Source organism: Phyllopteryx taeniolatus, unplaced genomic scaffold (assembly GCF_024500385.1).
Source record: "Phyllopteryx taeniolatus isolate TA_2022b unplaced genomic scaffold, UOR_Ptae_1.2 contig_96, whole genome shotgun sequence".
NCBI classification, from domain to species: Eukaryota; Metazoa; Chordata; class Actinopteri; order Syngnathiformes; family Syngnathidae; genus Phyllopteryx; species Phyllopteryx taeniolatus.
Genome location: NW_026903954.1, coordinates 13,365 through 26,901, shown reverse-complemented (window position 1 = coordinate 26,901; position 13,537 = coordinate 13,365). Strand labels below are relative to the sequence as shown.

The 13,537-nt window shown below is 46.9% G+C and overlaps 1 long non-coding RNA gene and 1 other non-coding gene across 2 annotated transcripts; one reads left to right on the top strand and one right to left on the bottom strand.

Moving 5' to 3' along the window:
* Window positions 1-3,973: 3,973 nt before the first annotated feature.
* Window positions 3,974-4,055, bottom strand: trnas-uga (transfer RNA serine (anticodon UGA)). Its single transcript has one exon. It is a non-coding gene; the product is annotated as a tRNA-Ser (tRNA).
* A 3,910-nt stretch (window positions 4,056-7,965) lies between these two features.
* LOC133474077 (uncharacterized) lies at window positions 7,966-9,575 on the top strand. Its single transcript, XR_009787345.1, has 3 exons — window positions 7,966-8,239; window positions 8,352-8,424; window positions 8,490-9,575. It is a non-coding gene; the product is annotated as an uncharacterized LOC133474077 (long non-coding RNA).
* The last annotated feature ends 3,962 nt before the right edge of the window (window positions 9,576-13,537 follow it).

The window sequence follows — 13,537 nt, the reverse complement described above, 5'->3', positions numbered from 1 at the left end:
TTAGATTTTTTTTCCGACGTTATTGTCAACATGAATGTTAAAGTCTCCCGTTATGACAAAATTGTTGTAGTCAGTACAAATAACTGACAGCAGTTATGAAAAATCCTCCATAAATTTTCTCTTGTATCTTGGAGACCTATAAATTATTAAAACAATCACCTTTGGGACACCTTTAAAAAACAGAGATATTCAAAAGAGCTAAAATCACCCAGTATAATTTCTTTACACTGAAGTAATGACTTAAAAATAACAGCAATACCACCGCCTTTTTTCCCTCTTCGACACTTGTTCATAAAATTAAAATTAGCTGGTGTTGCCTCATTTAAAATGGTATTACAGCTACTTTCTGTTAACCAAGTTTCATTTAGAAACAAAAAGTCGATATCATAGATTGCAATGATGTCATTAATCAACATTAACATTAATCAACATTAACTTTCTGTTAACCATGTCCATCCATCCATCCATTTTCTACCGCTTATCCGAGGTCAGGTCGCGGGGCAGTAGCTTTAGCAGGGATGCCCAGACTTCCCTCTCCCCAGCCACTTCATCCATCTCTTCCGGGGGGATCCCGAGGCGTTCCCAGGCCAGCCGAAGGATGTAGTCTCTGCAGCGTGGGGCTAGATCTCATCCCCTACCTGGAGAGGGCACGCCTCCCTTTTCCTACTGAGGACCATGGTCTCAGATTTGGAGGTGCTGATTCTCATCCCAGCCACTTCACACTCGGCTGCGAACTGCTCCAGTGAGAGTTGGAGGTCACGGCTTGATGAAGCCAACAGAACCAAAAGCAGAGATGCAATACTGAGGCCACAAAACCGGATGCCCTCTACGCCTCGGCTGCGCCGAGAAATTCTGTCCATAAAAGTTATAAACAGAATCGGTGACAAAGGGCAGCCTTGGCGGAGTCCAACCCACACCGGAAGCGAGTCCGACTTACTGCCGGATATGCGGACCAAACTCTGACTCCGGTCGTACAGGGACCGAACAGCCCATATCAGGGGGTTTGGTACCCCATACTCCCGAAGCACCCCCCACAGGACCCCCCAAGGGACACGGTCGAACGCCTTCTCCAAGTCCACAAAACACATGTAGACTGGTTGGGCGAACTCCCATGCACCCTCGAGGACCCTACCAAGGGTGTAGAGCTGGTCCACTGTTCCACGGCCAGGACGAAAACCACACTGCTCCTCCTGAATCTGAGATTCAACTTCCCGACGGACCCTCCTCTCCAGCACCCCTGAATAGACCTTACCAGGGAGGCTGAGGAGTGTGATCCCCCTGTAGTTGGAACACACCCTCCGGTCCCCCTTCTTAAAAAGGGGGACCACCACCCCAGTTTGCCAATCCAGAGGCACTGTCCCCGATGTCCACGCGATGTCCAGAGCCTTGAGAAACTCCGGGCGACTCTCATCCACCCCCGGGGCCTTGCCACCGAGGAGCTTTTTAACCACCTCGGTGACCTCAACCCCAGAGATAGTAGAGCCTGCCTCAGAGAACCCAGACTCTGCTCCCTCATGGGAAGGCGTGACGGTGGAGTTGAGGAGGTCTTCGATGTATTCTCCCCAGCGGCTCACACCGTCCCAAGTCGAGGTCAGCAGCACCCCATCCCCACTATACACAGTGTTGATGGTGCACTGCTTCCCCCTCCTGAGATGCCGGATGGTGGACCAGAATTTCCTCGAAGCCGTCCGGAAGTCTTTCTCCATGGCCTCACCGAACTCCTCCCATGCCTGAGTTTTTGCTTCAGCAACCACCAAAGCTTGAAGTATCGGCGCCCTTTGCACAATGGTCATTGCATTGGACTATTGCAATATTAGTCATTCGAACTGCTTTAAGTGCAAGAGGACTCTGCATCTTTTGCACAATTGTCCAAAAAAAAAAAAAAAAACTGTACCGGCATTAACAGATAACGAGCAACCCTTTATTGCTCAGTGACTGTTTTTTGTCAATGTCTTTATGTCTCAAAAGTGTTCTCTGTCAATTGACTGTCTGTTGTCGTACGAGAGCCGCTCCAACTACCGGAGACAAATTCCTTGTGTGTTTTTTGGACATACTTGGCAAATAAAGATGATTCTGATTCTGATTCCGCTTGGCCAGCCGGTACCCATCAGCTGCCTCAGGAGTCCCACAGGCCAAAAAGGCCCGATAGAACTCCTTCTTCAGCTTGACGGCATCCCTCACCGTTGGTGGCCACCAATGGGTTCGGGGATTGCCGCCACGACAGGCAAGGTGGTCGGTCCACCTTACGGCCACAGCTCTGTCGGAGGTGGGAGTTGAAACTCCTTCTGACATGGGATTCTGCCAGCCGTTCCCAGCAGACCCTCACAATACTTTTGGGCCTGCCACGTCGGACCGGCAACTTCCCCCACCATCGGAGCCAACTCACCACCAGGTGGTGATCAGTTGACAGCTCCGCCCCTCTCTTCACCCAAGTGTCCAAGGCATGCGGCCGATGACACGACCACAAAGTCGATCATTGAACTGCGACCTCGGGTGTCCTGGTGGCAAGTGCACGTGTGGACACCCTTATGCTTGAATCAGAATCAGAATCAGAATCAGAATCAGAATCAGAATCAGAATCAGAATCAGAATCATCTTTATTTGCCAAGTATGTCCAAAACACACAAGGAATTTGTCTCCGGTAGTTGGAGCCGCTCTAGTACAACAGACAGTCAATTTACAGAACACTTTGGAGACATAAAGACATTGACAAAAAACAACAACAAACAACAATTGTGCAAAAAGATGCAGAGTCCTCAGTTCGAATGGCTAATATCGCAATAGTCCGGTGCAATGACCATTGTGCAAAGGGCACTGAGACTTCAAGGAGTGTATGCGGGTTAAAGTGACGAGTAGTGCGATAATCTGGGACAATGGTTGTGCAAATGTTACAGATACTCCTCAATCAGTGTGCAAATGGAGCAGATGCTACTCTGGCATGAGTGGCCACTATATGCAAATAGTGCAGAACGGCGAGACAACTACAGTGAGTGCACGAGTAATACATAATTGGCCCCACAGAAATGTGACATCGAACTCAAGTCAAAAAATTGCCAGCTTGTTGTAATGGAATTGTAAGTTAGCTGTTTAAGAAGTTGATTGCAAGAGGGAAGAAGCTGTTGGAATGTCTACTAGTTCTAGTTTGCATTGATCGGTAGCGCCTACCTGAGGGAAGGACCTGAGGGAAGGAGCTGAACATGGTGTTCGTTATGGACAATCCGTGATGAGCACAGAAGTCCAATAAAAGAACACCGCTCAGGTTCTTATCGGGGGGGCCGTTCCTCCCAATCACGCCCTTCCAAGTCTCACTGTCATTGCCCACGTGAGCATTGAAGTCCCCCACCAGAACGATGGAGTCCCCAGCGGGATCGCTCTCCAGCACCCCCTCCAAGGACTCCAAAAAGGTTGGGTACTCTGAACTGCTGTTTGGTGCATAGGCACAAACAACAGTCAGGACCCGTCCCCCCACCCGAAGGCGGAGGAAGACTACCCTCTCGTCCACCGGGGTGAACCCCAAAAGAGAGGGGCCGAGCCGGGGGGCAATAAACCCACACCTGCTCGGCGCCTCTCACCGTGGGCAACTCCAGAGTGGAAGAGAGGACTGGTACCAGAGCCCAAGCTGTGCGTGGAGGCGAGTCCGACTATATCTAGTCGGAACTTCTCGACCTCTAATACCAGCTCGGGGTGCTTCCCTGCCAGAGAGGTGACATTCCACATCCCGAGAGCCAGCTTCTGTTGCTGGGGATCAGATCGCCAAAGTCCCTGCCTTCGGCCACCGCACAGCTTGCATTGCACCCGACCCCTATGGCCGCTCCCACAGGTGGTGAGCCCCTCCCGGGTTGTGTCCCATCAGTGTCGGCCCGGCCACCAGCCGGTCGCCCCATCTCCAGGCTAAAGGAAGAACCGAACTCGAATCACAAGAACTTCACTCAGTGACACAAACTATTGAGCTATTTTGCACATAAACAAGACTCACAGCAAGCAGGGTTCGAACCTGCGCAGGAAGATCCCATTGCATTTCAAGTCCAACGCCTTAACCACTCGGCCATCGCAGCCACATGGGTTGAGTGCAAAAAGTCATTTATAGTAGTAGTTCATAGTCATTTGAGGGCCAAATCAATTTCGGCCACTGAGTGTACTTATTTTACTTTGTCTGTATTTGATCAAAATGGGTCAATTATATCACATTACACGGAACTACTAAATTTGAGTTGGCGTTACACAAATAAAATGGATGGAAAACCTGCCCAAAATGTATTTGTGTTCATCCAATGAGTCATTTTTTTTGAGTGAAGGTTACACTTCTGTAAAGTACATTTCCGCCAAGGGAGGAAGATATGATCAAGGTCAAACTATACTTTCATCTCTGTCATGTTTTCCAGTTCTGAGACCTTGAGTACTCCTGTTTGTGCAATTCAAAAAGGCACTTGCTTCATGAAAAGAAACTATAATTTAAACTCTGGAATGTATCTTCACTAGATACATAAAACAACTTGTTTCTAATACGTTTTATAATAGAAAACGAGACACAAGTGCCATTTAAAAAAAAAAAAAGAGAGACCCTCGTCCTAAAAGTGAAGATAGTTGGATGAATCCCAAAAGATACGTCTGGACATGTTTTTGAAAAACAAAAATATGTCTTGGCATGTTTTCGCCTCAGAAACTCCCACATAATATGTAAAACTGACATGTTTATGCTTTAGATGTATTAATCTTCATCGCATAATGATTTACACCTGCACTTATTTTTGAAGTGCTTTGACCCAAGATGGCGCCTACCAGTGTGGTCGCCTCGGAAACGCGCTCTCTAGTATTGTTTTTGTTTTTGTGTTTTTCATCCGTCTTTGGAGACCTTACACGACTCACTTACACAAGGGGAGATCTGATAACCATCAAGGAGGCTACTCCGGACTTTCTGTCACCAACTTTCACAAATCCGCTCAGTTTTTTCCCCGAGTTACTCACCGGAGCGGCGTCCGCGGTTTTCGGCGCATGGAGACGGAAGCGGCGCCACAGAGGGAAACGGGCCGGCATTCAGGTGAAACTCCGCAAGAGAGGACACAGATTGGCGTTCCCGTCGATCCACCTCGTGAATGTACGCTCCCTACCCAACAAAATGGACGAGCTTCATCTTCTGTTAAAGACCAGTAAAGACTTCGGACGTTCCGCGGCCATGTGCTTCACGGAGACCTGGCTTTGCGACGCTGTACCCGATGGCGCCGTCATGCTTCCCGGCTTCCACATTCATCGAGCGGACCGCGACATGGAATCATCGGGGAAAACAAAGGGCGGCGGGATATGCCTCTATATCAACGAAAAATGGTGTACGGACGTTACGGAGCTCAGCACACACTGCAGCCCGCATTTGGAGTCGCTATTTTTAAACTGTAAACCATTCTACTCGCCACGTGAGTTTGCATCGTTCATACTGGCTGTAGTCGACATACCGCCTCAAGCTAACACGAACGCCGCACTGCTAACGCTCGCCGAACAAGTCAACCAAATTGAAAAAAAACACCCGGACTCACCCCTCATTATTCTCGGGGACTTTAACAAAGCTAAACTCAACCACGAACTCCCTAAATACAAGCAGCACATCGACTGTCCTACCAGGGAAAATAATACTTTAGACCACTGCTACACTACGGTAAAAAACGCATACCGTGCTAAACCTTGTGCAGCCCTGGGCTCGTCTGATCACTGCTTAATTCACTTAATACCGACATACAGGCAAGAACTTAAATGCGCGAAGCCTACAGTGAAAACAGTGAAAAAGTGGACCAATGAAGCAAAGATGGAACTTCAAAGCTGTTTAGACTGCACAGACTGGAGTGTCTTTGAAAATTCAGCTGGCAGCCTGGATGAATATACGGACACTGTCACATCCTATATCAGTTTCTGTGAAGAGGTTTGTGTACCAACAAAATCATTTCACACATTCAACAACAACAAGCCGTGGTTCACTGCTAAACTTAAGCAGCTTCGCCAAGCTAAGGAGGACGCATATCAGAGCGGGGACAGGGCCCTGTATAATCAAGCTAGAAACCAGCTGACTAAAGAAATTAACATGGATCTATGCAGCAATGTTGGAAAATCAGTTTAGCGCAAACAACTCTAAATCAGTCTGGCATGCATTCCAATCGCTGACTAATTACAAGCGACGATCCCCCCAAGCTGAGAACAATAGCACACTAGCCAACGACTTGAATACCTTCTACTGCAGCTTTGAAAAGGACAGTTTCACACCACACACCCACCCGGCCGCACCCGCGACCACAATCACACTTCTGACTTCTGTGTTAACCATCCATGAACAGGATGTGAGACGCATCTTCAAACAACAAAAGATTAACAAAGCGGCAGGCCCGGACCATGTGTCCCCATCCTGCCTCAAAGTCTGCGCGGACCAGCTCGCTCCAGTCTTCACTCAGATCTTCAATTGATCTCTGGAACTGTGCGAAGTTCCATCCTGTTTCAAACGCTCCACCATCATTCCAGTCCCCAAGAAACCTGCAATCTCGGCTCTGAATGACTACAGGCCTGTCGCTTTGACATCTGTGGTCATGAAGTCCTTTGAACATCTCGTGCTGGACCACCTCAAGAGTGTCACAGGTCCCCTGCTGGACCCCCTGCAGTTTGCCTACCAAGCGAACAGGTCTGCAGATGATGCAGTCAACATGGGACTGCACTTCATCCTAGAACACCTCGACAGTGCAGGGACCTACGCGAGGATCCGGTTCGTGGACTTCAGCTCAGCGTTCAACACTATCATCCCTGAACTCCTTTCATCCAAGTTTCTCCAGCTCAACGTCTCACCTGCCATCTGCCAGTGGATTTACAGCTTTCTGACGGGCAAGACACAGCAGGTCAGGCTGGGGGAGGCCACCTCATCCACACGCAGCATCAGCACTGGGGCGCCCCAAGGTTGTGTCCTCTCTCCACTGCTCTTCTCTCTCTACACGAACGACTGCACCTCAGCGAACCCGACTGTCAAACTCCTGAAGTTTGCAGATGACACCACTGTCATTGGCCTCATCAAGGACGGTGACGAGTCTGCATATCGACAGGAAGCGGAGTGGCTGGAGCTGTGGTGCGGCCGACACAACCTGGAGTTGAACACGCTCAAGACTGTAGAGATGATCGTGGACTTCAGGAGGCATCCTTCGCCACAGCTGCCCCTCACGTTGTCCAGCTGCCTTATGTCAACCGTCGAGACCTTCAAGTTCCTGGGAATTACAATCTCTCAGGACCTGAAGTGGGCGACCAACATCAACTCCGTCCTCAAAAAGGCCCAGCAGAGGATGTACTTCCTGCGGCTTCTGGAAAAGCACGGCCTTCCACCGGAGCTCCTTCCAGCTCCTTCCCTCGCGTAGGCGCTACCGATCAATGCAAACTAGAACTAGTAGACATTCCAACAGCTTCTTCCCTCTTGCGATCAACTTCTTAAACACCTAACCTATAATTCCATTACAACAAGCTGGCAATTTTTTGACTTGAGTTCGTTGTCACATTTCTGTGGGGCCAATTATGTATTACTCCTGCACTCACTGTAGTTGTCTCGCCATGCTGCACTATTTGCATATACTGGCCACTCATGCCAGAGTAGCATCTGCTCCATTTGCAAACTGATTGAGGAGTATCTGTAACATTTGCACAACCAACATTGTCCCAGATTATCGCACTACTCGTCACTTTAAACCGCATACTCCTTGAAGTCTCAGCGCCCTTTGCACAATGGTCATTGCACCGGACTATTGCAATATTAGTCATTCGAACTGCTCTAAGTGCTAGAGGACTCTGCATCTTTTTGCACAATTGTTTTTTGTCAATGTCTTTATGTCTCCAAGTGTTCTGTAAATTGACTGTTTGTTGTACTAGAGCGGCTCCAACTACCGGAGACAAATTCCTTGTGTGTTTTGGACATACTTGGCAAATAAAGATGATTCTGATTCTGATCTGATTCTGATAAGAGCCTTGAAAACGAGAACATGTCTGGGCATGTTCCCGCTTGCACAAAAAGGGATTTTCCAGACTGATGGTCCGCTCAGCGTTTCACACAACCCTGTGGTCAGAGAAAGCACATGTTCTTGGCTAAATACTCATTTTTTTCAGATCTTCAAACATCTCAGACACCCCATGTCACGTGCACAAGCCACGTGAGTGTCCAACTCTCTACAGATGCGGGGTTGTGGCCTCAGGACATGACCCTCAAACACCCGATGTCACGTGTACAAGCCATGTGAGTATCCCCATTCTTTGCCAATGCTGTATGACCTCTGGATGTGACCCCCTCACATCTCAGACACCCCATGTCACCTGCACAAGTCACGTGATGACCTCATTCTTTGCAGCTGTCTCAGCGAAGCCCTCGGGACGCTGTCACACCCACCATCGACGCGGGGCCGGATGGGATCATATTCGCAGGTATGATCACAAATGACCTTTTTTGTTGCCCAAATGACACCCCATGACTTCCTTTGTTCCTACAGGTGACCCCGAACATGATGTCATGTGACAAAAACGGCAGGAAATATGATCTCACTTTGTTTTCACTGGATGTGACATCATTTTGTTTTTTACCGGATGTGACGTCAATGGGGACAGTTGGGCCGGGAGGTGACATCATCGGACACGTGCGCTGGCACGCTGCCAAGTGATGACGTCATCGGCAACCCATCATTTTGTAGATATCCCTATACTCTCCCTCTCTCGTAGGTTGTCATTCTGCCAACTCCTCATTTGATCTGTCTCATATTAACGCCTTACGTACACCTAATTACAGATGTGCTCATGAGTTGAAACACCCTGACAGAATTTGTAAAATGTTGGAAAGTTTTTAGAAATAGGACCAAACCATCTCGTGATTTTCTTTGTCACTGTTTTGTGCTATTCTGACATGCTTTACAGTTTCATTTGAAAAACCGTTCCAAATCAAACAAATATTTGCCAACACATCTTACTCATTGGACCAGATAATGTAAACGAATGAGTACAACTGCAGGAGGCTGTTATGGATGACAAAAGGATACCGTATTTGCCCACTCTATGGCTCTGCAAGCACAAACAAGCTGGCATGTTGGCACTGTTTTCAGACCTGGGGCCTCATGTACAAAGACTTGCATGATGGGAGTACATGTGGCTGACTATGATCACCCCACAAGGTTAATACCTTGTATTTTTCTAACTTATAACAAATGTGTTCATACAGTAACCTACACTCAGCCCTGTGAGATAAAGGTTCATGCGTAAATGTATGTGTGGTATTTGTAATAAATCTTTTGAATTCAAATAGAAGCACATCAGGATATCAAAAACTTTGACTCCTTTTTGATAACTCAATTTATTATTTTAATACACAGGAGAGAACAGTCACACACTGACATAAAAAATAATGTTTTATTTTTAAGAGAAGAGGGGTAAATTATGTCAATTTAAACACATTTTAATCATGTGAAACCGATGCACATGTTCAAATTAAGTAAATTTAAAGGACTTTTTTTCAGTGCATGTGCTGGAGTCACAAAGTGATTGTTCGGATAATAGGCGGCATAAATGATCGCCTATATCAATTAATAGGTGTCCTCACAAATATCAGTGGTTCATTAAATACACTGGTTAACAAATGAATTCTGAGTCCTTGCCTCAATTGCATTGTTGAAATCGAATGTTGCCGCGCATAAATTGCTCATCAATGCAAATTATTCATGTGTCTCTGATGTGCAGATTTCTGAGAACAGTTTCCCAGCATCACCTCTAAGTGTCGCCAAAGCACCTAAAGCTGCAGAAACATGCGTACGCCAGCCATGCAGTTGGCGTGAGGCACCGCACATTTCCACGGTCATGTCACTCTTGATACATCTGAACTTTACAGTGGAAAAAAACGGACGCCACGTTTTTGTGCGTACACACCTTTTGTACATGAGGCCCCAGATCTCTTCTTCAAGAGGTGGTCATGTGAAGCAAACTGCTGCTGGACACAGAGTGCAGTTTCTTCCATTTGCCTTTTGCCCTCTCGTCCTCCTCCTCTTTCTCCCACCCTCGCTCTCCGAGCCAGGTGAAGGTCAAGCGAGGAAGAAACCATCCTGATCATCACTTAATAGAGCAACAAAATACAATACCATCACTGAATGTTAGATTTCAAGTGAAATGTTGTTTTGAATTGCTTTTCTGCAGATTTGATTTCATTCCTACTATTTTAAAGGACACAACACACTCATTAGATGTCTTTCATCATCTCACTTAGAAAAGTAAAAAGAGTTGAATGGCTTGGATGCAATAATGCGAGAAAATAACAATGCATGTTCGTCTGGGGACTTTGTTGCAGATGTTCACGTTGCCATCAGAAAAATTGCCACTTTGCACACCATCACCATCATCATCATCATCATCATCACCATCATCGTCATCATCATCATCAAAACCCTCAGTACCTACAAACACTACAACATGGATTTCTATGTGGCCAAAGAGTTCGAGGAGGATCTGTCCGGGGGTGGATGACAGGAAGTGTATGGTGAGTATTGGGATCAGTGTGCCGATCTCACAAGGCTACTTGCTATTTCCTTGTGTTCTGCAAGGGAATTTAACTCATTGAGAAACCTGCAAAATAGAATGAAATCAATGCAAAATTATGAATGTTCAATTTTGATGAACACAAACACATTGAAACACTTGATTATTATTGTTTGTCAAGCTATGCTCCATTATACTGAAAGCTGTTTACAATACTTTGAAACACCTCCAGCGCAGTGCTAAACTACTATCATAAGAATACAAGCATGGCTAAATGAATAACTGTATGTCTGAACTGAGCACTGCTCTCTTATCTCACTAGATTGTGCACATGTGTGAGTGTGTACACGATACATGACAGGTAATTTACAGATTGCAAGAAACAGTGGCGGTCCGTGCATTTGCTACCTGTGCCTCCAGTGGGGACTTAGCCCGACTTAATCCACCACTTCATCCATCTATCGATTTTCTAAACTGCTTATCCTCACTAGGGTCGCGGGCGTGCTGGAGCCTATCCCAGCTGACCCCGGGCGAGAGGCGGGGTACTCCCTGAAATGGTCGCCAGCCAATCGCAGGGCACATGGAAACAAACAACCGTTCGCACTCACATTCACACCTACGGGCGATGTCGAGTCTTCAATCAAGCTACCGTGCATGTTTTGGGGGTGTGGGAGGGAACCGGAGTAGCGGGAGAAAACCCACGCAGGCACGGGGAGAACATGCAAACTCCACACAGGCGAGGCCGGATTTGGACCCGGGTCCTCAGAAGTGTGAGGCGGATGTGCGAACCAGTTGTTCACTTTGCCGCACCACCACTTTATATACAAAATCGCAATATAACAGCACACAACTGTGCCACATACATTATCTGGAGCAGTTCACATCAATATTTATCTATGAGCAAAGCATTAAAAACTGTAAATATGACATAAGCACCAGAGATGGTGATTATTAAACGAATAATGTGTGCAGGAGACAGAAAAATGCAGATTTTATTTTGGGCCAACTATCTAGCCCTCTGAAGGAAGATTATTTTACATGGGCCAGTACTGCTGATTCTGAAGGCCCGGGCAGATTGGTTGACAGGGCATCACATCACATTTCATGACATGTGATTGGACTAAAGAAAATCTAACATTCACATACACGTACTGAAAGCAGTGCAGCTACAAAAGGAAGAGAACAGAATAATAGTTGGTACAAATATTAGAATTCAATATGCAGTGCTACAATTACACAGCTAAAACCATTAATGTCAAATGATGTAATAAGTTAAGAAGTGTCTTATTCATAGAAGTAATCCCTTTGTATTGACTACTATTATTGATTACCACAGGAACCATCCATTATATTGCTGAGGTTGATTACTGCCCAGATATACTAATGTAAGAAATCATGGCTCTAATCTTGACATGTACACTCAGACCACCATCACCTAGGAAGGAGATTAGCTGGTGTGTGTGCAGAAGTAGAAATTGAGGAGGCTGGACCCACTGGGTGGACGGAGATGACAGAATCAGAATCAGAATCATCTTTATTGGCCAAGTATGTCAAAAACACACACACACGGAATTTGTCTCCGGTAGTTGGAGCCGCTCTAGGACGACAACGGACAGCCTTCTTCTTCTTCTTTTCCTTTCGGCTTGTCCCGTTAGGGGTCGCCACAGCGCGTCATCCTTTTCCATGAGAGCCTATCTCCTGCATCCTCCTCTCGAACACCAACTGCCATCATGTCTTCCCTCACGACATCCATCAACCTTCTCTTTGGTCTTCCTCTAGCTCTCTTGCCTGGCAGCTCCATCCTCATCATCCTTCTACCAATATACTCACTCTCTCTCCTCTGGACGTGTCCAAACCATTGAAGTCTGCTCTCTCTAACTTTGTCTCCAAAACATCGAACCTTGGCTGTCCCTCTGATGAGCTCATTTCTAATTTTATCCAACCTGGTCACTCCGAGAGCGAACCTCAACATCTTCATTTCCGCCACCTCCAGCTCTGCTTCCTGTTTTCTCTTCAGTGCCACTGTCTCTAATCCATACATCATGGCTGGCCTCACCACTGTTTTATAAACTTTGCCCTTCATCCTAGCAGAGACTCTTCTGTCACATAACACACCTGACACCTTCCTCCACCCGTTCCAACCTGCTTGGACCCGTTTCTTCACTTCCTGACCACACTCACCATTGCTCTGGACGGTTGACCCCAAGTATTTAAAGTCCTCTACCCTTGCCATCTCTTCTCCCTGTAGCCTCATTCTTCCCCCACCACCCCTCTCATTCATGCACATATATTCTGTTTTACTTCGGCTAATCTTCATTCCTCTTCTTTCCAGTGCATGCCTCCATCTTTCTAACTGTTCCTCCAGCTGCTCCCTGCTTTCACTGCAGATCACAATGTCATCTGCAAACATCATGGTCCACGGGGATTCCAGTCTAACCTCATCTGTCAGCCTATCCATCACCACTGCAAAAAGGAAGGGGCTCAGGGCTGATCCCTGATGCAGTCCCACGTCCACCTTAAATTCTTCTGTCACACCGACAGCACACCTCACCGCTGTTCTGCTGCCCTCGTACATGTCCTGTATTATTCTAACATACTTCTCTGCCACTCCAGACTTCCGCATGCAGTACCACAGTTCCTCTCTGGGTACTCTGTCATAGGCTTTCTCTAGATCTACAAAGACACAATGTAGCTCCTTCTGACCTTCTCTGTACTTTTCCATCAACATCCTCAAGGCAAAATGCATCTGTGGTACTCTTTCTAGGCATGAAACCATACTGTTGCTCGCAAATACTCACTTCTGTCCTGAGTCTAGCCTCCACTACTCTTTCCCATAACTTCATTGTGTGGCTCATCAACTTTATTCCTCTATAGTTGCCACAGCTCTGCACATCACCTTTGTTCTTAAAAATGGGCACCAGTACACTTTTCCTCCATTCCTCAGGCATCTTCTCACGCACTAGAATTATATTGAACAAGCTGGTCAAAAACTCCACAGCCACCTCTCCTAGATGCTTCCATACCT